Here is a 25212-nt window from a genome sequence, read left to right as displayed (position 1 = left end):
ACCAAAGCAGATGTGTGCTGACAACTTAAATGCACAATCATGTTTGTGTTTTTTCTTTCTTTCTTCCATCCTTTGTAATATCATATTAAATATTAAGATAGCAGTTTATAATCAATGACTATTGACATAAGAAAAAGAAAAAAACAGTAAGGAAAGCTGCTCCAGGTGAGGCTTGAACTCACAACCTCAGCATTGCTCAACAGTTACTATCTTATAAGTACCGCGCGCTGACCGATTGCGCCGCTGGAACACTTAGCAGCATCAGTTGGTTATGCTAGATGTGGATTTTATTCAATACAATTAGTACAGTCATAAGAATTGAAAAAGAAAATCATTTTTGGTGATGAATGATGAGCAACAAACGAACGTGCATGCCAGATGGCACTTGAATAAGCTGTCCACGGTGATAGAAAAGGTTTAAAAAAAACAACAACAATGTTATCATAATAAATGTCATATTTTAGCTTCTGTGGTCATTTTTTGCAAGCTAAACACTGCAAGACTGTTGTACAGTTGAAGCAAGGATAAAATATCAACTCTAGTGATGAGACACTTGCTGTAATGACTTCCAACTCAGACGGGACTTAAATCCCACAACCAATGGCTTAGGACAGGCATGTCCAAACTGTGGCCCTCCAGCTGTGGAGAAACTACACATCCCAACATGCCCTGACACAGCTTTAGCATTCTCTGGCAGCAAAACTGTGTTTGGGCATGCTGGGATATGTAGTTTTACAACAGCTAAGGGGCCGCAGTTTGGACATGCCTGGCTTATGAGAACAGTGCCTTATCCATTATGCCAGTGGTGCTTACTGATGTCCTTATTTAAGACTGATAGGTTTTTAATAGTCAATTATTTATTTTTGAGAAAAAGTGAAGCTGTTTACTGTGTTCTTTGCATTACCAAATCCAGCAAGAAATGTGCTGGTACTATACAGAGCTGTCAGTATGGATTATCATGCTATATTGCAGAAAATCAATTTGATGCAACTGCTTTACCAACAGTATGTTAATCTTTACCATTGCTGTTTTGTTGGCTGACTTAAGGAAGATATGCAGTGCATTTGAACCAAAGCAGATGTGGGCTGACAACTTAAATACAAACTCATGTTCGTGTTTGTTTTTTCTTTCTTTCTTCCATCCTTTGTAATATCATATTAAATATTAGGGTAGCAGATTATAATCAATGACTATTGACATAAAAAAAGAAAAAAAACAGTAAACAAAGCCGCTCCAGGTGAGGCTTGAACTCACAACCTCAGCATTACTCAACAGATACTGTTTTATAAATACCGCGTGCTGACCAATTGCGCCACTGGAGCACTTAGATGTGGTTATGCTAGATGTGGATTTTATTCAATACAATCAGTACAGTCATAAGAATTGAAAAAGAAAATCATTTTTGGTGATGAATGATGATAAACAAATGAATGTGCATGCCAGATGGCACTTGAATAAGCTATCCACAGTGATAGAAAAGGTTTAAAAAAAACAACAACAATGTTATCATAATAAATGTCATTTTTTGCTTCTGTGGTCATTTTTTGCAAGCTAAACACTGCAAGACTGTTGTACAGTTGAAGCAAGGATAAAATATCAACTCTACTGATGAGACACTTGCTGTAATGACTTCCACCCCAGATGGGACTTGGACCCACAACCACTGGCTTAGGAGGACAGTGACTTATCCATTATGCCAGTGGTGCTTACTGATCTTCTTATTTAAGACTGATAGGTTTTTAATAGTCAATTATTTATTTTTGAGAAAAAGTGAAGCTGTTTACTGTGTTCTTTGCATTACCAAGTCCAGCAAGAAATGTGCTGGTACTATACAGAGCTGTCAGTATGGATTATCATGCTATATTGCAGAAAATCAATTTGATGCAACTGCTTTACCAACAGTATGTTAATCTTTTCCATTGCTGTTTTGTTGGCTGACTTAAGGAAGATATGCAGTGCATTTGAACCAAAGCAGATGTGTGCTGACAACTTAAATACAAACTCATGTTCGTGTTTTTTCTTTCTTTCTTCCATCCTTTGTAATATCATATTAAATATTAAGGTAGCAGTTTATAATCAATGACTATTGACATAAGAAAAAAAAACAGTAAACAAAGCTGCTCCAGGTGAGGCTTGAACTCACAACCTCAGTATTGCTCAACAGATACTGTCTTATAAATACTGCGCGCTGACCAATTGCGCCACTGGAGCACTTAGCAACATCCGTTGGTTATGCTAGATGTGGATTTTATTCAATACAATCAGTACAGTCATAAGAATTGAAATAGAAAATAACTTTTTGGTGATGAATGATGAGCAACAAACGAACGTGCATGCCAGATGGCACTTGAATAAGCTGTCCACGGTGATAGAAAAGGTTTAAAAAAAACAACAACAATGTTATCATAATAAATGTCATATTTTAGCTTCTGTGGTCATTTTTTGCAAGCTAAACACTGCAAGACTGTTGTACAGTTGAAGCAAGGATAAAATATCAACTCTAGTGATGAGACACTTGCTGTAATGACTTCCAACTCAGACGGGACTTAAATCCCACAACCAATGGCTTAGGACAGGCATGTCCAAACTGTGGCCCTCCAGCTGTGGAGAAACTACACATCCCAACATGCCCTGACACAGCTTTAGCATTCTCTGGCAGCAAAACTGTGTTTGGGCATGCTGGGATATGTAGTTTTACAACAGCTAAGGGGCCGCAGTTTGGACATGCCTGGCTTAGGAGAACAGTGCCTTATCCATTATGCCAGTGGTGCTTACTGATATCCTTATTTAAGACTGATAGGTTTTTAATAGTCAATTATTTATTTTTGAGAAAAAGTGAAGCTGTTTACTGTGTTCTTTGCATTACCAAGTCCAGCAAGAAATGTGCTGGTACTATCCAGAGCTGTGAGTATGGATTATCATGCTATATTGCAGAAAATCAATTTGATGCAACTGCTTTACCAACAGAATGTTAATCTTTTCCATTGCTGTTTTGTTGGCTGACTGAAGGAAGATATGCAGTGCATTTGAACCAAAGCAGATGTGTGCTGACAACTTAAATGCACAATCATGTTTGTGTTTTTTCTTTCTTTCTTCCATTCTTCTTTCTTAATTAAATATTAAGGTAGCAGATTATAATCAATGACTATTGACATAAGAAAAAGAAAAAAAACAGTAAGCAAAGTTGCTCCAGGTGAGGCTTGAACTCACAACCTCGGCATTGCTCAACAGATACTGTCTTATAAGTACCGTGCGCTGACCAATTGCGCCACTGGAGCACTTAGCAGCATCAGTTGGTTATGCAAGATGTGGACTTTATTCAATACAATCAGTACAGTCATAAGAATTGAAAAAGAAAATCATTTTTGGTGATGAATGATGAGCAACAAACGAACGTGCATGCCAGATGGCACTTGAATAAGCTGTCCACGGTGATAGAAAAGGTTTAAAAAAAAAACTACAACAATGATATCATAATAAATGTCATATTTTAGCTTCTGTGGTCATTTTTTACAAGCTAAACACTGCAAGACTATTTTACAGTTGAAGCAAGGATAAAATATCAACTCTAGTGATGAGACACTTGCTGTAATTACTTCCACCCCAGATGAGACTTGGACCCACAACCACTGGCTTAGGAGGACAGTGACTTATCCATTATGCCAGTGTTGCTTACTGATGTACTTATTTAAGACTGTTAGGTTTTTAATAGTCAATTATTTATTTTTGAGAAAAAGTGAAGCTGTTTACTGTGTTCTTTGCATTACCAAGTCCAGCAAGAAATGTGCTGGTACTATCCAGAGCTGTCAGTATGGATTATAATGCTATATTGCAGAAAATCAATTTGATGCAACTGCTTTACCAACAGTATGTTAATGTTTTCCATTGATGTTTTGTTGGCTGACTGAAGGAAGATATGCAGTGCATTTGAACCAAAGCAGGTGTGTGCTGACAACTGAAATACAAACTCATGTTTGTGTTTTTTCTTTCTTTCTTCCATCCTTTGTAATATCATATTAAATATTAAGGTAGCAGTTTATAATCAATGACTATTGACATACGAAAAAGAAAAAAATAGTAAACAAAGCTTCTCAAGGCGAGGCTTGAACTCACAACCTCGGTATTGCTCAACAGATACTGTTTTACAAGTACCTAGCGCAAACCAATTGCACCACTGGAGCACTTTGCAGCATTAATTGGTTATGCTAGATGTGGATTTTATTTAATACAATCAGTACAGTCATAAGAATTGAAAAAGAAAATCGTTTTTGGTGATGAATGATGAGCAACAAAGGAACATGCATGCCAGATGGCACTTGAATAAGCTGTCCACGGTGATAGAAAAGGTTTATAAAAAAAACAACAATGTTATCATAATAAATGTTATATTTAAGCTTCTGTGGTCATTTTTTTACAAGCTAAACACTGCAAGACTGTTTTACAGTTGAAGCAAGGATAAAATATCAACTCTAGTGATGAGACACTTGCTGTAATGACTTCCACCCCAGATGGGACTTGGACCAACAACCCCTGGCTGAGGAGGACAGTGACTTATCCATTATGCCAGTGGTGCTTACTGATGTTCTTATTTAAGACTGTTATGTTTTTAATAGTCAATTATTTATTTTTGGGGAAAAATTGAAGCTATTTACTGTGTTCTTTGCATTACCAAGTCCAGTAAGAAATGTGCTGGTACTATCCAGAGCTGTCAGTATGGATTATCATGCTATATTGCAGAAAATCAATTTGATGCAACTGCTTTACCAACAGTATGTTAATCTTTTCCATTGCTGTTTTGTTGGCTGACTGAAGGAAGATATGCAGTGCATTTGAACCAAAGCAGATGTGTGCTGACAACTTAAATGCACAATCATGTTTGTGTTTTTTCTTTCTTTCTTCCATCCTTTGTAATATCATATTAAATATTAAGATAGCAGTTTATAATCAATGACTATTGACATAAGAAAAAGAAAAAAACAGTAAGGAAAGCTGCTCCAGGTGAGGCTTGAACTCACAACCTCAGCATTGCTCAACAGTTACTGTCTTATAAGTACCGCGCGCTGACCGATTGCGCCGCTGGAACACTTAGCAGCATTAGTTGGTTATGCTAGATGTGGATTTTATTCAATACAATTAGTACAGTCATAAGAATTGAAAAAGAAAATCATTTTTGGTGATGAATGATGAGCAACAAACGAACGTGCATGCCAGATGGCACTTGAATAAGCTGTCCACGGTGATTGAAAAGGTTTAAAAAAAAACAACAACAGTGTTATCATAATAAATGTCATATTTTAGCTTCTGTGGTCATTTTTTGCAAGCTAAACACTGCAAGACTGTTTTACAGTTGAAGCAAGGATAAAATATCAACTCCAGTGATGAGACACTTGCTGTAATGACTTCCAACTCAGACGGGACTTATACCCACAACCACTGGCTTAGGAGAACAGTGCCTTATCCATTATGCCAGTGGTGCTTACTGATGTCCTTATTTAAGACTGATAGGTTTTTAATAGTCAATTATTTATTTTTGAGAAAAAGTGAAGCTGTTTAATGTGTTCTTTGCATTACCAAGTCCAGCAAGAAATGTGCTGGTACTATACAGAGCTGTCAGTATGGATTATCATGCTATACTGCAGAAAATCAATTTGATGCAACTGCTTTACCAACAGTATGTTAATCTTTTCCATTGCTGTTTTGTTGGCTGACTGAAGGAAGATATGCAGTGCATTTGAACCAAAGCAGATGTGTGCTGACAACTTAAATACAAACTCATGTTTGTGTTTTTTCTTTCTTTCTTCCATCCTTTGTAATATCATATTAAATATTAAGGTAGCAGTTTATAATCAATGACTATTGACATAAGAAAAAGAAAAATACAGTCAACAAAGCTGCTCCAGGTGAGGCTTGAACTCACAACCTTGGCATTGCTCAACAGATACTGTCTTATAAGTACTGCGCGCTGACCAATTGCGCCACTGGAGCACTTGACAACATCAGTTGTTTATGCTAGATGTGGATTTTATTCAATACAATCAGTACAGTCATAAGAATTGAAAAAGAAAATAACTTTTGGTGATGAATGATGAGCAACAAACGAACGTGCATGCCAGATGGCACTTGAATAAGCTGTCCACGGTGATAGAAAAGGTTTAAAAAAAACAACAACAATGTTATCATAATAAATGTCATATTTTAGCTTCTGTGGTCATTTTTTGCAAGCTAAACACTGCAAGACTGTTGTACAGTTGAAGCAAGGATAAAATATCAACTCTAGTGATGAGACACTTGCTGTAATGACTTCCAACTCAGACGGGACTTAAATCCCACAACCAATGGCTTAGGACAGGCATGTCCAAACTGTGGCCCTCCAGCTGTGGAGAAACTACACATCCCAACATGCCCTGACACAGCTTTAGCATTCTCTGGCAGCAAAACTGTGTTTGGGCATGCTGGGATATGTAGTTTTACAACAGCTAAGGGGCCGCAGTTTGGACATGCCTGGCTTATGAGAACAGTGCCTTATCCATTATGCCAGTGGTGCTTACTGATGTCCTTATTTAAGACTGATAGGTTTTTAATAGTCAATTATTTATTTTTGAGAAAAAGTGAAGCTGTTTACTGTGTTCTTTGCATTACCAAATCCAGCAAGAAATGTGCTGGTACTATACAGAGCTGTCAGTATGGATTATCATGCTATATTGCAGAAAATCAATTTGATGCAACTGCTTTACCAACAGTATGTTAATCTTTACCATTGCTGTTTTGTTGGCTGACTTAAGGAAGATATGCAGTGCATTTGAACCAAAGCAGATGTGGGCTGACAACTTAAATACAAACTCATGTTCGTGTTTGTTTTTTCTTTCTTTCTTCCATCCTTTGTAATATCATATTAAATATTAGGGTAGCAGATTATAATCAATGACTATTGACATAAAAAAAGAAAAAAAACAGTAAACAAAGCCGCTCCAGGTGAGGCTTGAACTCACAACCTCAGCATTACTCAACAGATACTGTTTTATAAATACCGCGTGCTGACCAATTGCGCCACTGGAGCACTTAGATGTGGTTATGCTAGATGTGGATTTTATTCAATACAATCAGTACAGTCATAAGAATTGAAAAAGAAAATCATTTTTGGTGATGAATGATGATAAACAAATGAATGTGCATGCCAGATGGCACTTGAATAAGCTATCCACAGTGATAGAAAAGGTTTAAAAAAAACAACAACAATGTTATCATAATAAATGTCATTTTTTGCTTCTGTGGTCATTTTTTGCAAGCTAAACACTGCAAGACTGTTGTACAGTTGAAGCAAGGATAAAATATCAACTCTACTGATGAGACACTTGCTGTAATGACTTCCACCCCAGATGGGACTTGGACCCACAACCACTGGCTTAGGAGGACAGTGACTTATCCATTATGCCAGTGGTGCTTACTGATCTTCTTATTTAAGACTGATAGGTTTTTAATAGTCAATTATTTATTTTTGAGAAAAAGTGAAGCTGTTTACTGTGTTCTTTGCATTACCAAGTCCAGCAAGAAATGTGCTGGTACTATACAGAGCTGTCAGTATGGATTATCATGCTATATTGCAGAAAATCAATTTGATGCAACTGCTTTACCAACAGTATGTTAATCTTTTCCATTGCTGTTTTGTTGGCTGACTTAAGGAAGATATGCAGTGCATTTGAACCAAAGCAGATGTGTGCTGACAACTTAAATACAAACTCATGTTCGTGTTTTTTCTTTCTTTCTTCCATCCTTTGTAATATCATATTAAATATTAAGGTAGCAGTTTATAATCAATGACTATTGACATAAGAAAAAAAAACAGTAAACAAAGCTGCTCCAGGTGAGGCTTGAACTCACAACCTCAGTATTGCTCAACAGATACTGTCTTATAAATACTGCGCGCTGACCAATTGCGCCACTGGAGCACTTAGCAACATCCGTTGGTTATGCTAGATGTGGATTTTATTCAATACAATCAGTACAGTCATAAGAATTGAAATAGAAAATAACTTTTTGGTGATGAATGATGAGCAACAAACGAACGTGCATGCCAGATGGCACTTGAATAAGCTGTCCACGGTGATAGAAAAGGTTTAAAAAAAACAACAACAATGTTATCATAATAAATGTCATATTTTAGCTTCTGTGGTCATTTTTTGCAAGCTAAACACTGCAAGACTGTTGTACAGTTGAAGCAAGGATAAAATATCAACTCTAGTGATGAGACACTTGCTGTAATGACTTCCAACTCAGACGGGACTTAAATCCCACAACCAATGGCTTAGGACAGGCATGTCCAAACTGTGGCCCTCCAGCTGTGGAGAAACTACACATCCCAACATGCCCTGACACAGCTTTAGCATTCTCTGGCAGCAAAACTGTGTTTGGGCATGCTGGGATATGTAGTTTTACAACAGCTAAGGGGCCGCAGTTTGGACATGCCTGGCTTAGGAGAACAGTGCCTTATCCATTATGCCAGTGGTGCTTACTGATATCCTTATTTAAGACTGATAGGTTTTTAATAGTCAATTATTTATTTTTGAGAAAAAGTGAAGCTGTTTACTGTGTTCTTTGCATTACCAAGTCCAGCAAGAAATGTGCTGGTACTATCCAGAGCTGTGAGTATGGATTATCATGCTATATTGCAGAAAATCAATTTGATGCAACTGCTTTACCAACAGAATGTTAATCTTTTCCATTGCTGTTTTGTTGGCTGACTGAAGGAAGATATGCAGTGCATTTGAACCAAAGCAGATGTGTGCTGACAACTTAAATGCACAATCATGTTTGTGTTTTTTCTTTCTTTCTTCCATTCTACTTTCTTAATTAAATATTAAGGTAGCAGATTATAATCAATGACTATTGACATAAGAAAAAGAAAAAAAACAGTAAGCAAAGTTGCTCCAGGTGAGGCTTGAACTCACAACCTCGGCATTGCTCAACAGATACTGTCTTATAAGTACCGTGCGCTGACCAATTGCGCCACTGGAGCACTTAGCAGCATCAGTTGGTTATGCAAGATGTGGACTTTATTCAATACAATCAGTACAGTCATAAGAATTGAAAAAGAAAATCATTTTTGGTGATGAATGATGAGCAACAAACGAACGTGCATGCCAGATGGCACTTGAATAAGCTGTCCACGGTGATAGAAAAGGTTTAAAAAAAAAACTACAACAATGATATCATAATAAATGTCATATTTTAGCTTCTGTGGTCATTTTTTACAAGCTAAACACTGCAAGACTATTTTACAGTTGAAGCAAGGATAAAATATCAACTCTAGTGATGAGACACTTGCTGTAATTACTTCCACCCCAGATGAGACTTGGACCCACAACCACTGGCTTAGGAGGACAGTGACTTATCCATTATGCCAGTGTTGCTTACTGATGTACTTATTTAAGACTGTTAGGTTTTTAATAGTCAATTATTTATTTTTGAGAAAAAGTGAAGCTGTTTACTGTGTTCTTTGCATTACCAAGTCCAGCAAGAAATGTGCTGGTACTATCCAGAGCTGTCAGTATGGATTATAATGCTATATTGCAGAAAATCAATTTGATGCAACTGCTTTACCAACAGTATGTTAATGTTTTCCATTGATGTTTTGTTGGCTGACTGAAGGAAGATATGCAGTGCATTTGAACCAAAGCAGGTGTGTGCTGACAACTGAAATACAAACTCATGTTTGTGTTTTTTCTTTCTTTCTTCCATCCTTTGTAATATCATATTAAATATTAAGGTAGCAGTTTATAATCAATGACTATTGACATACGAAAAAGAAAAAAATAGTAAACAAAGCTTCTCAAGGCGAGGCTTGAACTCACAACCTCGGTATTGCTCAACAGATACTGTTTTACAAGTACCTAGCGCAAACCAATTGCACCACTGGAGCACTTTGCAGCATTAATTGGTTATGCTAGATGTGGATTTTATTTAATACAATCAGTACAGTCATAAGAATTGAAAAAGAAAATCGTTTTTGGTGATGAATGATGAGCAACAAAGGAACATGCATGCCAGATGGCACTTGAATAAGCTGTCCACGGTGATAGAAAAGGTTTATAAAAAAAACAACAATGTTATCATAATAAATGTTATATTTAAGCTTCTGTGGTCATTTTTTTACAAGCTAAACACTGCAAGACTGTTTTACAGTTGAAGCAAGGATAAAATATCAACTCTAGTGATGAGACACTTGCTGTAATGACTTCCACCCCAGATGGGACTTGGACCAACAACCCCTGGCTGAGGAGGACAGTGACTTATCCATTATGCCAGTGGTGCTTACTGATGTTCTTATTTAAGACTGTTATGTTTTTAATAGTCAATTATTTATTTTTGGGGAAAAATTGAAGCTATTTACTGTGTTCTTTGCATTACCAAGTCCAGTAAGAAATGTGCTGGTACTATCCAGAGCTGTCAGTATGGATTATCATGCTATATTGCAGAAAATCAATTTGATGCAACTGCTTTACCAACAGTATGTTAATCTTTTCCATTGCTGTTTTGTTGGCTGACTGAAGGAAGATATGCAGTGCATTTGAACCAAAGCAGATGTGTGCTGACAACTTAAATGCACAATCATGTTTGTGTTTTTTCTTTCTTTCTTCCATCCTTTGTAATATCATATTAAATATTAAGATAGCAGTTTATAATCAATGACTATTGACATAAGAAAAAGAAAAAAACAGTAAGGAAAGCTGCTCCAGGTGAGGCTTGAACTCACAACCTCAGCATTGCTCAACAGTTACTGTCTTATAAGTACCGCGCGCTGACCGATTGCGCCGCTGGAACACTTAGCAGCATTAGTTGGTTATGCTAGATGTGGATTTTATTCAATACAATTAGTACAGTCATAAGAATTGAAAAAGAAAATCATTTTTGGTGATGAATGATGAGCAACAAACGAACGTGCATGCCAGATGGCACTTGAATAAGCTGTCCACGGTGATTGAAAAGGTTTAAAAAAAAACAACAACAGTGTTATCATAATAAATGTCATATTTTAGCTTCTGTGGTCATTTTTTGCAAGCTAAACACTGCAAGACTGTTTTACAGTTGAAGCAAGGATAAAATATCAACTCCAGTGATGAGACACTTGCTGTAATGACTTCCAACTCAGACGGGACTTATACCCACAACCACTGGCTTAGGAGAACAGTGCCTTATCCATTATGCCAGTGGTGCTTACTGATGTCCTTATTTAAGACTGATAGGTTTTTAATAGTCAATTATTTATTTTTGAGAAAAAGTGAAGCTGTTTAATGTGTTCTTTGCATTACCAAGTCCAGCAAGAAATGTGCTGGTACTATACAGAGCTGTCAGTATGGATTATCATGCTATACTGCAGAAAATCAATTTGATGCAACTGCTTTACCAACAGTATGTTAATCTTTTCCATTGCTGTTTTGTTGGCTGACTGAAGGAAGATATGCAGTGCATTTGAACCAAAGCAGATGTGTGCTGACAACTTAAATACAAACTCATGTTTGTGTTTTTTCTTTCTTTCTTCCATCCTTTGTAATATCATATTAAATATTAAGGTAGCAGTTTATAATCAATGACTATTGACATAAGAAAAAGAAAAATACAGTCAACAAAGCTGCTCCAGGTGAGGCTTGAACTCACAACCTTGGCATTGCTCAACAGATACTGTCTTATAAGTACTGCGCGCTGACCAATTGCGCCACTGGAGCACTTGACAACATCAGTTGTTTATGCTAGATGTGGATTTTATTCAATACAATCAGTACAGTCATAAGAATTGAAAAAGAAAATAACTTTTGGTGATGAATGATGAGCAACAAACGAACGTGCATGCCAGATGGCACTTGAATAAGCTGTCCACGGTGATAGAAAAGGTTTAAAAAAAACAACAACAATGTTATCATAATAAATGTCATATTTTAGCTTCTGTGGTCATTTTTTGCAAGCTAAACACTGCAAGACTGTTGTACAGTTGAAGCAAGGATAAAATATCAACTCTAGTGATGAGACACTTGCTGTAATGACTTCCAACTCAGACGGGACTTAAATCCCACAACCAATGGCTTAGGACAGGCATGTCCAAACTGTGGCCCTCCAGCTGTGGAGAAACTACACATCCCAACATGCCCTGACACAGCTTTAGCATTCTCTGGCAGCAAAACTGTGTTTGGGCATGCTGGGATATGTAGTTTTACAACAGCTAAGGGGCCGCAGTTTGGACATGCCTGGCTTATGAGAACAGTGCCTTATCCATTATGCCAGTGGTGCTTACTGATGTCCTTATTTAAGACTGATAGGTTTTTAATAGTCAATTATTTATTTTTGAGAAAAAGTGAAGCTGTTTACTGTGTTCTTTGCATTACCAAATCCAGCAAGAAATGTGCTGGTACTATACAGAGCTGTCAGTATGGATTATCATGCTATATTGCAGAAAATCAATTTGATGCAACTGCTTTACCAACAGTATGTTAATCTTTACCATTGCTGTTTTGTTGGCTGACTTAAGGAAGATATGCAGTGCATTTGAACCAAAGCAGATGTGGGCTGACAACTTAAATACAAACTCATGTTCGTGTTTGTTTTTTCCTTCTTTCTTCCATCCTTTGTAATATCATATTAAATATTAGGGTAGCAGATTATAATCAATGACTATTGACATAAAAAAAGAAAAAAAACAGTAAACAAAGCTGCTCCAGGTGAGGCTTGAACTCACAACCTCAGCATTGCTCAACAGATACTGTCTTATAAATACCGCGTGCTGACCAATTGCGCCACTGGAGCACTTAGATGTGGTTATGCTAGATGTGGATTTTATTCAATACAATCAGTACAGTCATAAGAATTGAAAAAGAAAATCATTTTTGGTGATGAATGATGATAAACATATGAATGTGCATGCCAGATGGCACTTGAATAAGCTGTCCACAGTGATAGAAAAGGTTTAAAAAAAGCAACAACAATGTTATCATAATAAATGTCATTTTTTGCTTCTGTGGTCATTTTTTGCAAGCTAAACACTGCAAGACTGTTGTACAGTTGAAGCAAGGATAAAATATCAACTCTACTGATGAGACACTTGCTGTAATGACTTCCACCCCAGATGGGACTTGGACCCACAACCACTGGCTTAGGAGGACAGTGACTTATCCATTATGCCAGTGGTGCTTACTGATGTACTTATTTAAGACTGTTAGGTTTTTAATAGTCAATTATTTATTTTTGAGAAAAAGTGAAGCTGTTTACTGTGTTCTTTGCATTACCAAGTCCAGCAAGAAATGTGCTGGTACTATCCAGAGCTGTCAGTATGGATTATAATGCTATATTGCAGAAAATCAATTTGATGCAACTGCTTTACCAACAGTATGGTAATCTTTTCCATTGCTGTTTTGTTGGCTGACTGAAGGAAGATATGCAGTGCATTTGAATCAAAGCAGATGTGTGCTGACAACTTAAATGCACAATCATGTTTGTGTTTTTTCTTTCATTCTTCCATCCTTTGTAATATCATATTAAATATTAAGGTAGCAGTTTATAATCAATGACTATTGACATAAGAAAAAGAAAAATACAGTAAACAAAGCTGCTCCAGGTGAGGCTTGAACTCACAACCTTGGCATTGCTCAACAGATACTGTCATTATAAGTATTGCGCGCTGACCAATTGCGTCACTGGAGGACTTAGCAGCATCAGTTGGTTATGCTAGATCTGGATTTTATTCAATACAATCAGTATAGTCATAAGAATTGAAAAAGAAAATCATTTTTGGTGATGAATGATGATAAACATATGAATGTGCATGCCAGATGGCACTTGAATAAGCTGTCCACAGTGATAGAAAAGGTTTAAAAAAAACAACAACAACAATGTTATCATAATAAATGTCATTTTTTGCTTCTGTGGTCATTTTTTGCAAGCTAAACACTGCAAGACTGTTGTACAGTTGAAGCAAGGATAAAATATCAACTCTACTGATGAGACACTTGCTGTAATGACTTCCACCCCAGATGGGACTTGGACCCACAACCACTGGCTTAGGAGGACAGTGACTTATCCATTATGCCAGTGGTGCTTACTGATGTACTTATTTAAGACTGTTAGGTTTTTAATAGTCAATTATTTATTTTTGAGAAAAAGTGAAGCTGTTTACTGTGTTCTTTGCATTACCAAGTCCAGCAAGAAATGTGCTGGTACTATCCAGAGCTGTCAGTATGGATTATAATGCTATATTGCAGAAAATCAATTTGATGCAACTGCTTTACCAACAGTATGTTAATCTTTTCTATTGCTGTTTTGTTGGCTGACTGAAGGAAGATATGCAGTGCATTTGAACCAAAGCAGGTGTGTGCTGACAACTTAAATACAAACTCATGTTTGTGTTTGTTTTTTCTTTCTTTCTTCCATCCTTTGTAATATCATATTAAATATTAAGGTAGCAGTTTATAATCAATGACTATTGACATAAGAAAAAGAAAAACACAGTAAACAAAGCTGCTCCAGGTGAGGCTTGAACTCACAACCTTGGTATTGCTCAACAGATACTGTCTTATAAGTACTGCGCGCTGACCAATTGCGCCACTGGAGCACTTAGATCCATCATGTGGTTATGATAGATGTGGATTTTATTCAATACAATCAGTACAGTCATAAGAATTGAAAAAGAAAATCATTTTTGGTGATGAATGATGATAAACTTATGAATGTGCATGCCTGATGGCACTTGAATAAGCTGTCCACAGTGATAGAAAAGGTTTAAAAAAAACAACAACAATGTTATCATAATAAATGTCATTTTTTGCTTCTGTGGTCATTTTTTGCAAGCTAAACACTGCAAGACTGTTGTACAGTTGAAGCAAGGATAAAATATCAACTCTACTGATGAGACACTTGCTGTAATGACTTCCACCCCAGATGGGACTTGGACCCACAACCACTGGCTTAGGAGGACAGTGACTTATCCATTATGCCAGTGGTGCTTACTGATGTACTTATTTAAGACTGTTAGGTTTTTAATAGTCAATTATTTATTTTTGAGAAAAAGTGAAGCTGTTTACTGTGTTCTTTGCATTACCAAGTCCAGCAAGAAATGTGCTGGTACTATCCAGAGCTGTCAGTATGGATTATAATGCTATATTGCAGAAAATCAATTTGATGCAACTGCTTTACCAACAGTATGTTAATCTTTTCCATTGCTGTTTTGTTGGCTGACTGAAGGAAGATATGCAGTGCATTTGAACCAAAGCAGGTGTGTGCTGACAACTTAAATACAAACTCATGTTTGTGTTTTTTCTTTCTTTCTTCTATCCTTTGTAATATCATATTAATATTAAGGTAGCAGTTTATAATCAATGACTATTGACGTAAGAAAAAGAAAAAACAGTAAACAAAGCTGCTCCAGGTGAGGCTTGAACTCACAACCTCGGTATTGCTCAACAGATACTGTCTTATAAATACTGCGCGCTGACCAATTGCACCACTGGAGCACTTAGCAGCATCAGTTGGTTATGCTAGATGTGGATTTTATTCAATACAATCAGTACAGTCATAAGAATTGAAAAAGAAAATAATTTTTGGTGATGAATGATGAGCAACAAACGAACGTGCATGCCAGATGGCTCTTGAATAAGCTGTCCACGGTGATAGAAAAGGTTTAAAAAAAACAACAACAATGTTATCATAATAAATGTCATATTTTAGCTTCTGTGGTCATTTTTTGCAAGCTAAACACTGCAAGACTGTTGTACAGTTGAAGCAAGGATAAAATATCAACTCTAGTGATGAGACACTTGCTGTAATGACTTCCAACTCAGATGGGACTTAAATCCCACAACCAATGGCTTAGGAGAACAGTGCCTTATCCATTATGCCAGTGGTGCTTACTGATCTCCTTATTTAAGACTGATAGGTTTTTAATAGTCAATTATTTATTTTTGAGAAAAAGTGAAGCTGTTTACTGTGTTCTTTGCATTACCAAGTCCAGCAAGAAATGTGCTGGTACTATCCAGAGCTGTCAGTATGGATTATATTGCTATATTGCAGAAAATCAATTTGATGCAACTGCTTTACCAACAGTATGTTAATCTTTTCTATTGCTGTTTTGTTAGCTGACTGAAGGAAGATATGCAGTGCATTTGAACCAAAGCAGGTGTGTGCTGACAACTTAAATACAAACTCATGTTTGTGTTTTTTCTTTCTTTCTTCCATCCTTTGTAATATCATATTAAATATTAAGGTAGCAGTTTATAATCAATGACTATTGACATAAGAAAAAGAAAAATACAGTAAACAAAGCTGCTCCAGGTGAGGCTTGAACTCACAATCTTGGCATTGCTCAACAGAAACTGTCTTATAAGTACTGCGTGCTGACCAATTGCGCCACTGGAGCACTTAGCAGCATCATGTGGTTATGCTAGATGTGGATTTTATTCAATACAATCAGTACAGTCATAAGAATTGAAAAAGAAAATCATTTTTGGTGATGAATGATGAGCAACAAACGAACGTGCATGCCAGATGGCACTTGAATAAGCTGTCCACGGTGATAGAAAAGGTTTAAAAAAAACAACAACAATGTTATCATAATAAATGTCATATTTTAGCTTCTGTGGTCATTTTTTGCAAGCTAAACACTGCAAGACTGTTGTACAGTTGAAGCAAGGATAAAATATCAACTCTAGTGATGAGACACTTGCTGTAATGACTTCCATCTCAGACGGGACTTAAATCCCACAACCAATGGCTTAGGACAGGCATGTCCAAACTGTGGCCCTCCAGCTGTGGAGAAACTACACATCCCAACATGCCCTGACACAGCTTTAGCATTCTCTGGCAGCAAAACTGTGTTTGGGCATGCTGGGATATGTAGTTTTACAACAGCTAAGGGGCCGCAGTTTGGACATGCCTGGCTTAGGAGAACAGTGCCTTATCCATTATGCCAGTGGTGCTTACTGATATCCTTATTTAAGACTGATAGGTTTTTAATAGTCAATTATTTATTTTTGAGAAAAAGTGAAGCTGTTTACTGTGTTCTTTGCATTACCAAGTCCAGCAAGAAATGTGCTGGTACTCTCCAGAGCTGTGAGTATGGATTATCATGCTATATTGCAGAAAATCAATTTGATGCAACTGCTTTACCAACAGAATGTTAATCTTTTCCATTGCTGTTTTGTTGGCAGACTGAAGGAAGATATGCAGTGCATTTGAACCAAAGCAGATGTGTGCTGACAACTTAAATGCACAATCATGTTTGTGTTTTTTCTTTCTTTCTTCCATTCTTCTTTCTTAATTAAATATTAAGGTAGCAGATTATAATCAATGACTATTGACATAAGAAAAAGAAAAAAAATAGTAAGCAAAGTTGCTCCAGGTGAGGCTTGAACTCACAACCTCGGCATTGCTCAACAGATACTGTCTTATAAGTACCGCGCGCTGACCAATTGCGCCACTGGAGCACTTAACAGCATCAGTTGGTTATGCAAGATGTGGACTTTATTCAATACAATCAGTACAGTCATAAGAATTGAAAAAGAAAATCATTTTTGGTGATGAATGATGAGCAACAAACGAACGTGCATGCCAGATGGCACTTGAATAAGCTGTCCACGGTGATAGAAAAGGTTTAAAAAAAAACTACAACAATGATATCATAATAAATGTCATATTTTAGCTTCTGTGGTCATTTTTTACAAGCTAAACACTGCAAGACTATTTTACAGTTGAAGCAAGGATAAAATATCAACTCTAGTGATGAGACACTTGCTGTAATTACTTCCACCCCAGATGAGACTTGGACCCACAACCACTGGCTTAGGAGGACAGTGACTTATCCATTATGCCAGTGGTGCTTACTGATGTACTTATTTAAGACTGTTAGGTTTTTAATAGTCAATTATTTATTTTTGAGAAAAAGTGAAGCTGTTTACTGTGTTCTTTGCATTACCAAGTCCAGCAAGAAATGTGCTGGTACTATCCAGAGCTGTCAGTATGGATTATAATGCTATATTGCAGAAAATCAATTTGATGCAACTGCTTTACCAACAGTATGTTAATGTTTTCCATTGATGTTTTGTTGGCTGACTGAAGGAAGATATGCAGTGCATTTGAACCAAAGCAGGTGTGTGCTGACAACTGAAATACAAACTCATGTTTGTGTTTTTTCTTTCTTTCTTCCATCCTTTGTAATATCATATTAAATATTAAGGTAGCAGTTTATAATCAATAACTATTGACATAAGAAAAAGAAAAAAATAGTAAACAAAGCTTCTCAAGGCGAGGCTTGAACTCACAACCTCGGTATTGCTCAACAGATACTGTTTTACAAGTACCTCGTGCAAACCAATTGCACCACTGGAGCACTTTGCAACATTAGTTGGTTATGCTAGATGTGGATTTTATTTAATACAATCAGTACAGTCATAAGAATTGAAAAAGAAAATCGTTTTTGGTGATGAATGATGAGCAACAAAGGAACATGCATGCCAGATGGCACTTGAATAAGCTGTCCACGGTGATAGAAAAGGTTTTAAAAAAAACAACAACTTTGATATCATAATAAATGTCATATTTTAGCTTCTGTGGTAATTTTTTACAAACTAAACTCTGCAAGACTGTTTTACAGTTGAAGCAAGGATAAAATATCAACTCTAGAGATGAGACACTTTTTGTAATGACTTCCACCCCAGATGGGACTTGGACCCACAACCACTGGCTTAGGAGGACAGTGACTTATCCATTATGCCAGTGGTGCTTACTGATCTTCTTATTTAAGACTGATAGGTTTTTAATAGTCAATTATTTATTTTTGAGAAAAAGTGAAGCTGTTTACTATGTTCTTTGCATTACCAAGTCCAGCAAGAAATGTGCTGGTACTATACAGAGCTGTCAGTATGGATTATCATGCTATATTGCAGAAAATCAATTTGATGCAACTGCTTTACCAACAGAATGTTAATCTTTTCCATTGCTGTTTTGTTGGCTGACTTAAGGAAGATATGCAGTGCATTTGAACCAAAGCAGATGTGTGCTGACAACTTAAATACAAACTCATGTTCGTGTTTTTTCTTTCTTTCTTCCATCCTTTGTAATATCATATTAAATATTAAGGTAGCAGTTTATAATCAATGACTATTGACATAAGAAAAAAAAAAACAGTAAACAAAGCTGCTCCAGGTGAGGCTTGAACTCACAACTTCAGTATTGCTCAACAGATACTGTCTTATAAATACTGCGCGCTGACCAATTGCGCCACTGGAGCACTTAGCAACATCCGTTGGTTATGCTAGATGTGGATTTTATTCAATACAATCAGTACAGTCATAAGAATTGAAAAAGAAAATAATTTTTGGTGATGAATGATGAGCAACAAACGAACGTGCATGCCAGATGGCACTTGAAAAAGCTGTCCACGGTGATAGAAAAGGTTTAAAAAAAATAACAACAATGTTATCATAATAAATGTCATATTTTAGCTTCTGTGGTCATTTTTTGCAAGCTAAACACTGCAAGACTGTTGTACAGTTGAAGCAAGGATAAAATATCAACTCTAGTGATGAGACACTTGCTGTAATGACTTCCAACTCAGACGGGACTTAAATCCCACAACCAATGGCTTAGGACAGGCATGTCCAAACTGTGGCCCTCCAGCTGTGGAGAAACTACACATCCCAACATGCCCTGACACAGCTTTAGCATTCTCTGGCAGCAAAACTGTGTTTGGGCATGCTGGGATATGTAGTTTTACAACAGCTAAGGGGCCGCAGTTTGGACATGCCTGGCTTAGGAGAACAGTGGTGCTTACTGATATCCTTATTTAAGACTGATAGGTTTTTAATAGTCAATTATTTATTTTTGAGAAAAAGTGAAGCTGTTTACTGTGTTCTTTGCATTACCAAGTCCAGCAAGAAATGTGCTGGTACTATCCAGAGCTGTGAGTATGGATTATCATGCTATATTGCAGAAAATCAATTTGATGCAACTGCTTTACCAACAGAATGTTAATCTTTTCCATTGCTGTTTTGTTGGCTGACTGAAGGAAGATATGCAGTGCATTTGAACCAAAGCAGATGTGTGCTGACAACTTAAATGCACAATCATGTTTGTGTTTTTTCTTTCTTTCTTCCATTCTTCTTTCTTAATTAAATATTAAGGTAGCAGATTATAATCAATGACTATTGACATAAGAAAAAGAAAAAAAACAGTAAGCAAAGTTGTTCCAGGTGAGGCTTGAACTCACAACCTCGGCATTGCTCAACAGATACTGTTTTATAAGTACCGCGCGCTGACCAATTGCGCCACTGGAGCACTTAGCAGCATCAGTTGGTTATGCAAGATGTGGACTTTATTCAATACAATCAGTACAGTCATAAGAATTGAAAAAGAAAATCATTTTTGGTGATGAATGATGAGCAACAAACGAACGTGCATGCCAGATGGCACTTGAATAAGCTGTCCACGGTGATAGAAAAGGTTTAAAAAAAAACTACAACAATGATATCATAATAAATGTCATATTTTAGCTTCTGTGGTCATTTTTTACAAGCTAAACACTGCAAGACTATTTTACAGTTGAAGCAAGGATAAAATATCAACTCTAGTGATGAGACACTTGCTGTAATTACTTCCACCCCAGATGAGACTTGGACCCACAACCACTGGCTTAGGAGGACAGTGACTTATCCATTATGCCAGTGGTGCTTACTGATGTACTTATTTAAGACTGTTAGGTTTTTAATAGTCAATTATTTATTTTTGAGAAAAAGTGAAGCTGTTTACTGTGTTCTTTGCATTACCAAGTCCAGCAAGAAATGTGCTGGTACTATCCAGAGCTGTCAGTATGGATTATAATGCTATATTGCAGAAAATCAATTTGATGCAACTGCTTTACCAACAGTATGTTAATGTTTTCCATTGATGTTTTGTTGGCTGACTGAAGGAAGATATGCAGTGCATTTGAACCAAAGCAGGTGTGTGCTGACAACTGAAATACAAACTCATGTTTGTGTTTTTTCTTTCTTTCTTCCATCCTTTGTAATATCATATTAAATATTAAGGTAGCAGTTTATAATCAATGACTATTGACATAAGAAAAAGAAAAAAATAGTAAACAAAGCTTCTCAAGGCGAGGCTTGAACTCACAACCTCGGTATTGCTCAACAGATACTGTTTTACAAGTACCTCGCGCAAACCAATTGCACCACTGGAGCAGTTTGCAGCATTAATTGGTTATGCTAGATGTGGATTTTATTTAATACAATCAGTACAGTCATAAGAATTGAAAAAGAAAATCGTTTTTGGTGATGAATGATGAGCAACAAAGGAACATGCATGCCAGATGGCACTTGAATAAGCTGTCCACGGTGATAGAAAAGGTTTTAAAAAAAACAACAACTTTGATATCATAATAAATGTCATATTTTAGCTTCTGTGGTAATTTTTTACAAACTAAACTCTGCAAGACTGTTTTACAGTTGAAGCAAGGATAAAATATCAACTCTAGAGATGAGACACTTGTTGTAATGGCTTCCACCCCAGATGGGACTTGGACCCACAACCACTGGCTTAGGAGGACAGTGACTTATCCATTATGTCAGTGGTGCTTACTGATGTTCTTATTTAAGACTGTTAGGTTTTTAATAGTCAATTATTTATTTTTGAGGAAAAAGTGAAGCTGTTTACTGTGTTCTTTGCATTACCAAGTCCAGCAAGAAATGTGCTGGTACTATTCAGAGCTGTCAGTATGGATTATCATGCTATATTGCAGAAAATCAATTTGATGTAACTGCTTTACCAACAGTATGTTAATCTTTTCCATTGCTGTTTTGTTGGCTGACTGAAGGAAGATATGCAGTGCATTTGAATCAAAGCAGATGTGTGCTGACAACTTAAATGCACAATCATGTTTGTGTTTTTTCTTTCATTATTCCATCCTTTGTAATATCATATTAAATATTAAGGTAGCAGTTTATAATCAATGACTATTGACATAAGAAAAAGAAAAATACAGTAAACAAAACTGCTCCAGGTGAGGCTTGAACTCACAACCTTGGCATTGCTCAACAGATACTGTCTTATAAGTACTGCGCACTGACCAATTGCGCCACTCGAGCACTTAGCAACATCAGTTGGTTATGCTAGATGTGGATTTTATTCAATACAATCAGTACAGTCATAAAAATTGAAAAAGAAAATCATTTTTGGTGATGAATGATGAGCAACAAACGAACGTGCATGCCAGATGGCACTTGAATAAGCTGTCCACGGTGATAGAAAAGGTTTAAAAAAAACAACAACAATGTTATCATAATAAATGTCATATTTTAGCTTCTGTGGTCATTTTTTGCAAGCTAAACACTGCAAGACTGTTGTACAGTTAAAGCAAGGATAAAATATCAACTCTAGTGATGAGACACTTGCTGTAATGACTTCCAACTCAGACGGGACTTAAATCCCACAACCAATGGCTTAGGACAGGCATGTCCAAACTGTGGCCCTCCAGCTGTGGAGAAACTACACATCCCAACATGCCCTGACACAGCTTTAGCATTCTCTGGCAGCAAAACTGTGTTTGGGCATGCTGGGATATGTAGTTTTACAACAGCTAAGGGGCCGCAGTTTGGACATGCCTGGCTTAGGAGAACAGTGCCTTATCCATTATGCCAGTGGTGCTTACTGATGTCCTTATTTAAGACTGATAGGTTTTTAATAGTCAATTATTTATTTTTGAGAAAAAGTGAAGCTGTTTACTGTGTTCTTTGCATTACCAAATCCAGCAAGAAATGTGCTGGTACTATACAGAGCTGTCAGTATGGATTATCATGCTATATTGCAGAAAATCAATTTGATGCAACTGCTTTACCAACAGTATGTTAATCTTTTCCATTGCTGTTTTGTTGGCTGACTTAAGGAAGATATGCAGTGCATTTGAACCAAAGCAGATGTGGGCTGACAACTTAAATACAAACTCATGTTCGTGTTTGTTTTTTCTTTCTTTCTTCCATCCTTTGTAATATCATATTAAATATTAGGGTAGCAGATTATAATCAATGACTATTGACATAAAAAAAGAAAAAAAACAGTAAACAAAGCTGCTCCAGGTGAGGCTTGAACTCACAACCTCAGCATTACTCAACAGATACTTTCTTATAAGTACCGCGTGCTGACCAATTGCGCCACTGGAGCACTTAGATGTGGTTATGCTAGATGTGGATTTTATTCAATACAATCAGTACAGTCATAAGAATTGAAAAAGAAAATCATTTTTGGTGATGAATGATGATAAACAAATGAATGTGCATGCCAGATGGCACTTGAATAAGCTATCCACAGTGATAGAAAAGGTTTAAAAAAAAACAACAACAATGTTATCATAATAAATGTCATTTTTTGCTTCTGTGGTCATTTTTTGCAAGCTAAACACTGCAAGACTGTTGTACAGTTGAAGCAAGGATAAAATATCAACTCTACTGATGAGACACTTGCTGTAATGACTTCCACCCCAGATGGGACTTGGACCCACAACCACTGGCTTAGGAGGACAGTGACTTATCCATTATGCCAGTGGTGCTTACTGATCTTCTTATTTAAGACTGATAGGTTTTTAATAGTCAATTATTTATTTTTGAGAAAAAGTGAAGCTGTTTACTGTGTTCTTTGCATTACCAAGTCCAGCAAGAAATGTGCTGGTACTATACAGAGCTATCAGTATGGATTATCATGCTATATTGCAGAAAATCAATTTGATGCAACTGCTTTACCAACAGTATGTTAATCTTTTCCATTGCTGTTTTGTTGGCTGACTTAAGGAAGATATGCAGTGCATTTGAACCAAAGCAGATGTGTGCTGACAACTTAAATACAAACTCATGTTCGTGTTTTTTCTTTCTTTCTTCCATCCTTTGTAATATCATATTAAATATTAAGGTAGCAGTTTATAATCAATGACTATTGACATAAGAAAAAAAACAGTAAACAAAGCTGCTCCAGGTGAGGCTTGAACTCACAACCTCAGTATTGCTCAAAAGATACTGTCTTATAAATACTGCGCGCTGACCAATTGCGCCACTGGAGCACTTAGCAACATCCGTTGGTTATGCTAGATGTGGATTTTATTCAATACAATCAGTACAGTCATAAGAATTGAAAAAGAAAATAATTTTTGGTGATGAATGATGAGCAACAAACGAACGTGCATGCCAGATGGCACTTGAATAAGCTGTCCACGGTGATAGAAAAGGTTTAAAAAAAACAACAACAATGTTATCATAATAAATGTCATATTTTAGCTTCTGTGGTCATTTTTTGCAAGCTAAACACTGCAAGACTGTTGTACAGTTGAAGCAAGGATAAAATATCAACTCTAGTGATGAGACACTTGCTGTAATGACTTCCAACTCAGATGGGACTTAAATCCCACAACCAATGGCTTAGGACAGGCATGTCCAAACTGTGGCCCTCCAGCTGTGGAGAAACTACACATCCCAACATGCCCTTACACAGCTTTAGCATTCTCTGGCAGCAAAACTGTGTTTGGGCATGCTGGGATATGTAGTTTTACAACAGCTAAGGAGCCGCAGTTTGGACATGCCTGGCTTAGGAGAACAGTGCCTTATCCATTATGCCAGTGGTGCTTCCTGATATCCTTATTTAAGACTGATAGGTTTTTAATAGTCAATTATTTATTTTTGAGAAAAAGTGAAGCTGTTTACTGTGTTCTTTGCATTACCAAGTCCAGCAAGAAATGTGCTGGTACTATCCAGAGCTGTGAGTATGGATTATCATGCTATATTGCAGAAAATCAATTTGATGCAACTGCTTTACCAACAGAATGTTAATCTTTTCCATTGCTGTTTTGTTGGCTGACTGAAGGAAGATATGCAGTGCATTTGAACCAAAGCAGATGTGTGCTGACAACTTAAATGCACAATCATGTTTGTGTTTTTTCTTTCTTTCTTCCATTCTTCTTTGTTAATTAAATATTAAGGTAGCAGATTATAATCAAAGACTCTTGACATAAGAAAAAGAAAAAAAACAGTAAGCAAAGTTGCTCCAGGTGAGGCTTGAACTCACAACCTCGGCATTGCTCAACAGATACTGTCTGATAAGTACCGCGCGCTGACCAATTGCGCCACTGGAGCACTTAGCAACATCAATTGGTTATGCAAGATGTGGACTTTATTCAATACAATCAGTACAGTCATAAGAATTGAA

The 25212-nt window shown here is 36.7% G+C and overlaps 8 non-coding genes across 8 annotated transcripts; all 8 read right to left on the bottom strand.

Annotated features, from left to right (window-relative positions):
* Positions 1-2118: 2118 nt before the first annotated feature.
* On the bottom strand, positions 2119-2211 carry TRNAI-UAU (transfer RNA isoleucine (anticodon UAU)). Its single transcript is given in 2 exon segments — positions 2119-2154; positions 2174-2211. It is a non-coding gene; the product is annotated as a tRNA-Ile (tRNA).
* Positions 2212-3185: 974 nt separating this feature from the next.
* TRNAI-UAU (transfer RNA isoleucine (anticodon UAU)) lies at positions 3186-3278 on the bottom strand. The gene is given in 2 exon segments: positions 3186-3221; positions 3241-3278. It is a non-coding gene; the product is annotated as a tRNA-Ile (tRNA).
* A 4575-nt stretch (positions 3279-7853) lies between these two features.
* Positions 7854-7946, bottom strand: TRNAI-UAU (transfer RNA isoleucine (anticodon UAU)). The gene is given in 2 exon segments: positions 7854-7889; positions 7909-7946. It is a non-coding gene; the product is annotated as a tRNA-Ile (tRNA).
* A 974-nt stretch (positions 7947-8920) lies between these two features.
* On the bottom strand, positions 8921-9013 carry TRNAI-UAU (transfer RNA isoleucine (anticodon UAU)). Its single transcript is given in 2 exon segments — positions 8921-8956; positions 8976-9013. It is a non-coding gene; the product is annotated as a tRNA-Ile (tRNA).
* An 8353-nt stretch (positions 9014-17366) lies between these two features.
* Positions 17367-17459, bottom strand: TRNAI-UAU (transfer RNA isoleucine (anticodon UAU)). Its single transcript is given in 2 exon segments — positions 17367-17402; positions 17422-17459. It is a non-coding gene; the product is annotated as a tRNA-Ile (tRNA).
* A 2755-nt stretch (positions 17460-20214) lies between these two features.
* On the bottom strand, positions 20215-20307 carry TRNAI-UAU (transfer RNA isoleucine (anticodon UAU)). The gene is given in 2 exon segments: positions 20215-20250; positions 20270-20307. It is a non-coding gene; the product is annotated as a tRNA-Ile (tRNA).
* Positions 20308-23980: 3673 nt separating this feature from the next.
* Positions 23981-24073, bottom strand: TRNAI-UAU (transfer RNA isoleucine (anticodon UAU)). The gene is given in 2 exon segments: positions 23981-24016; positions 24036-24073. It is a non-coding gene; the product is annotated as a tRNA-Ile (tRNA).
* A 973-nt stretch (positions 24074-25046) lies between these two features.
* Positions 25047-25139, bottom strand: TRNAI-UAU (transfer RNA isoleucine (anticodon UAU)). The gene is given in 2 exon segments: positions 25047-25082; positions 25102-25139. It is a non-coding gene; the product is annotated as a tRNA-Ile (tRNA).
* Between the last annotated feature and the right edge of the window lie 73 nt (positions 25140-25212).

Source organism: Pseudophryne corroboree, chromosome 11 (genome assembly GCF_028390025.1).
Source record: "Pseudophryne corroboree isolate aPseCor3 chromosome 11, aPseCor3.hap2, whole genome shotgun sequence".
NCBI classification, from domain to species: Eukaryota; Metazoa; Chordata; class Amphibia; order Anura; family Myobatrachidae; genus Pseudophryne; species Pseudophryne corroboree.
The sequence above is the reverse complement of the archived record's forward strand: the minus strand, read 5'-3'. Positions and strand labels throughout refer to the sequence as shown.